Source organism: Danio rerio, chromosome 19 (genome assembly GCF_052040795.2).
Source record: "Danio rerio strain M-AB ecotype USA chromosome 19, GRCz13ab, whole genome shotgun sequence".
Taxonomy (NCBI): Eukaryota; Metazoa; Chordata; class Actinopteri; order Cypriniformes; family Danionidae; genus Danio; species Danio rerio.
Window position 1 is genome coordinate 9053050 of NC_141039.2, and position 4732 is coordinate 9057781.

The window sequence follows — 4732 nt, forward strand, 5'->3', positions numbered from 1 at the left end:
TATATTATGAAGATGAATTCTTGTCACTAGTGGGCACAAAATGGGTGTTACAGGGAAAGGGTCTACTAATTGGCAAAGAGGGGGTGGTCACCCAAATTAACTGATGAACAATAAAAAAGGTATGAGATGGCTGACACAGCTTTACCACATGTTTCAGTTGCCATAAATCCAGTGCATGAAGCCGAGGAGTTGGGAACAATGACAAAACCAAAAGTCGCAAATTGAAAAAAAAAAAAAAAAAAAAAAATCTCTAATGTTACGTAAGCCTTACATTAACCATAAAAAAAAAAAAGCCTATAATAACTAACACACTTAGTCATATCAGTTGGGAATTAAACCTAATTTACTTTCTGACATTTCAAAAACAATATAGAATAGTTTCAATTATAAATGCCATACATATAATAACCGACTTTCCTGTGATTGTGCACCTATCACTGAATTGTGTCTAAAAAAAAAAAAAAAAAAAAATTTAAATTAATTAAGGCCTGTCTTGACTGGACTGTAATTGACATCTCCTCCTAGAGTTCTGAGTTTGCTGATGGCTGTTGTTTTAGAGCAGATGATGGAAGTCTGAGGACAGGTTAGGGCATATAAATTGAAAAAGTCTAAATGATACCAATGGTTGAATCACTTAAGTTAGCAAAAGATTTAAGGGTTAACATCTAACTTGAATGCGCATATGTGGGTACAGCTGTACATGTCAAATTGCCACAGTGGCGGAGGTCTGGTTTCTTTACCTCCTTGGGTCGACCTATCTCAGGAACAGAAAATTGTTGAGCATTCCTTTGGTCTGGCTCATTTTCATGGTACTGCCGGCATTAAATATAATTATAGATATGAAAGAAAATTGGCTAAAATCTGTGTACACACTAAAATTAACTGACTGAATGTTTTGCCTATTGCATTAATGTCTATACATTCTTCTGCAACAGGACCCGACTTCACACCTTTTGAGCTTTTGACAGGTCGACAGTATCCTGGCCAGAGTTCTGCGCTGTCCCTGGAAAGCATTTACACCATTGTCACCGCAAATGTATCATGATAAAGTATGTGCTGTGATTAACATGTTTTCTCCGCAGAAAAATTGGCCAACAGAGAGTGAAGCATCTAGGCCTGCAGAAGACACAACACTGTGGGTGAGATTGAAACAACACAAACGAAAATGGTCTAGTCCCAGGTGGTCTGAACCGTTACGAGTCACGGCTAGGACATCCCATTGTGTGCAATTAGCAGGTAAAGGCACAACATGGTATCATTTGTCTGCTTGTATGTTCTGTCCTTCTCCAGACAGGACTTTGGCGGATGTCAGAGTTGACCTCAGGAGAGGTCAAAGAGAGGGAGAAGGAGAAGGAGAAGGAGACACTGAGGAGCCTGAGGAGCCAGAAAGAGAGGGAGAAGGCGGGAAAAGAAGCGGACAAACAGAAGCAGCCCCAGCCCTCGGAACACAGCTAAGCGCAACCCTTGTATTTAAAATCTTGCAACGAACTGGAGACTTGCTTCAGACACCAGAACACATTCCCATTGCACATTGTATAAGTGCTGATTATGCACTAGGAGCTGGGGTAGCTAAACAAATTAGAGACAAATACGGTGTAGAAGAATTGAACACTTCAGTCGCCCAACCAGGGGATTGTATCAAAACTACACACGGTCCACGACAAATTTACCATTTGGTGACCAAATGGTGGTGTAGGGACCTACCCACCTACGAGCATCTCGAGACTAGTCTGAAAAAATTGTGTTACCAGTGTAAGAGGGATCAGAACAAAATATTGGCGATACCAAAATTAGGGTGTGGATTAGACAAATTAGACTACACCAAAGTAAAAGAAATAATTGAGAAAGTATTTAAAGAGGGCCACATTCAGGTAATTCTCCTAACAAAATGAATATAAACAAGATGGTGGTGGCCTGGGGAGTAATGTTGGTGATGATCCTATGGGTAATCTGCCATATGGAATTCGGAGGAACAACAAAGGAAAAACGGAGTGTAAAAGAAGGGGGGGGAACAGGGGTGAGTATTACCTTAGAAAGGGAAGAGGGAAAGGATGGGATGTGGCAGTTTGATCTTTGTCAAGTGATAGATTGTGGGAAGGACCAAGTGGCATGGAGAAAATATGATGTTTATGGGTGTTTGTGGCCATCTACCACCACGCTTCCGAATGGTCCCCATTGTCATACCTGGCATGATGTAAATTGGAAAACAGCCCCAGGATTCACTAGAAAGATATTGAAAAATAGTCGTATGGCCAGACCAGACCACATCCAAAATCGACTTAGGTTGTCTAGGGGATACCAACATAGTTGGGGAGGCTGGAAAAACACGTTGATTATATCACTAAAAAATGGTAATGATGAAACTGACACGTACATCACTCTAGGGGTAGATGTAGAAGGAAAAGACCCACTGGGGTTGATAAAAATCTCCATAAAAAAGCCTAAACCCACAGGGGCGCCAATAATCACAGACCTAACCAAAAACAAAAAGAAAGTAATACAGAGCACTGACTTTAGCAATCTGACCCCACTAGATCTGATGACGCTGGAGACAGGCTATCACGAAACAAATTTATGGTTAGAATGGGTGACAAACGCAGCCGAAGAATTAGGATTTGAGGGGTGCCTAGCTTGTGCAGCAGGAAGGCCACAATTAAATACTGAACCCGCTCCATTACATGATTATGATAGTTGGGGGTACAAATGTATGTTAAAACTAACAAAGGAAAAAAGTCCCAAAAACTGCACTGCACTCAGTAATCTATACCCACCAGCTGGAAATAAGTCATCAATGGGAGTTGCATTAAAAAGAAGAAAGGGTAATTATACCTGTTTCAATTTAACTACCTCCAGTGCGTCCAAAATATTAGTGGGAGCGTTTAAAAGGGAATGGTGTGGACAGATGATTCAGGAAGGCCATGACAAACTAGGGGGATGGGGCAGAGTGGGTTTGTATTACGCGAGTGGAGAAAAGGTGGTATTGGCTAGAATAGAACCCACCATGGAAGGAGTATGTGCTATGATAAGAGTCGCTGTTCCTATGGTCGTGATAGGAAATAGGGCTATAAATGGGCATAAAAACAGGCGAAAAAGGTCAGTAAATAGTGATTTCGATTTAACACGCAATAGCCCCACCTACATAGACGCAATAGGCATCCCCAGGGGAGTTCCAGATGAATATAAATTGGCTGACCAAGTAGCAGCAGGGTTTGAAAATATACCTGTGATAGCAGCATTATTCCCCGTGACCCCAAATAAAAATGTAGACAGAATAAATTACATACATTACAACGTACAAAGGCTGTCAAATCTCACTAGAGATGCTGTGTCTGGATTAAAAGAACAATTGGCTGCTACCTCTCTGATGACTATTCAAAATCGGCTAGCTTTAGACATGTTACTATCAGAAAGGGGCGGGGTTTGTTCTATGTTTAAAGACACGTGTTGCACCGTCATACCAAACAACACTGCCCCTGATGGTTCCGTATCCAGGGCTCTGGAGGGACTAAAAGAATTGTCAAATGAACTGAAAGCTAGCTCAGGGATAGAAAATGCTGTGTCTAAATGGATGTCTGATATGTTTGGGGAATGGAAAGGGGTGATTATTGCTATGTTAACATCAATGGGTATTTTCCTAGGAATTTTGGTGACATGTGGGTGTTGCTGTATTCCCTGTATCAGAAGTTTGATAAATAGGCTGATAATAACTGCAATTGAAAAGAAGGAAAACCCACCTCCTTATCAGATGCCCCTCCTTGCTGCAGCGGAGGGGGATGACGTGATGGAGGAAGTGGAGGAACTATTGGATATAGTGTGATCTCTTTCGAGATCAAGAGAGGGAATTGAGGGAATTATATTTTTGAGGGAATCATATTTTTTAATGTTTTATGCATGTTCAGAATTGATATTAAGTTTTTCATAATTTTGATGTTTTATGTTTGATATTGATATTAAGTTTTGCTATTTTCTTTACTGATGAAATGCTTTGTTTGAAATATGAGCCTATTGCTTTGTTTGAAATGTGAGCCTATCGCTTAAGCTTCGCTTCTAGAGAAACGGGGTTTTTCCACAGAAGTAAGACGAGAGATCTGAGCTCATGGACAGCTGTGCTTTGGTACAGGATGTGGTTTAACACCTGCAAGGAATCAGCCGTATCTCAGTCTGTGTAGGGGTGCATGTGTGTTTTGTGTGTGTGTGTGTTTGCAGGCTACTGGCAGATTCTAACTGGTTGAAATGAGATCTGATGATGGGAAGGCGAATAATGGATTGGAGGCTCATCGAGAGTGGGGAGGAGACAACCAAGAATAAAAGCTATTGTTTTATGTTTGTACGGCAATACTGGAGCGCCCAGTTTGCCTTTTCATGGTGTCTCTTCAGTATTCCTGGGCTCAGCATTGTTGATCTGATCCTTCGTTTATTAAACTTTGATTTCTCGATAAAGCTAAGTTTCCTGCGTCTACTTTCAAGCGAATCCTGAACTCGGGGAGGGAAAAACCATTTTCCTACACTTTGTATTACGATAAATCCCTTTATGATTTTCCTGTTTGTAAGTTCACAAATAAGTCACTCTTGTAAGACACTCTGTAGTTTAAAAGTGTTAAAAATAATGCTAAATATACTAATATATATGTACAAAAAATGTTGTTGTTAAGATAAAAAGTGAGTTTTTGACCAACATATCTTATCCATCAGATAAATAGCTTTAGCATATACTGTAACAACAACTACATTT

General features: G+C 40.4%; 1 long non-coding RNA gene across 1 annotated transcript; it reads left to right on the forward strand.

The window, feature by feature from the left end:
* The first annotated feature begins 216 nt into the window (after positions 1 to 216).
* On the forward strand, positions 217 to 4440 carry LOC147839569 (uncharacterized). The gene is made up of 2 exons (XR_015516466.1): positions 217 to 1139; positions 1291 to 4440. It is a non-coding gene; the product is annotated as an uncharacterized LOC147839569 (long non-coding RNA).
* Positions 4441 to 4732: the final 292 nt, after the last annotated feature.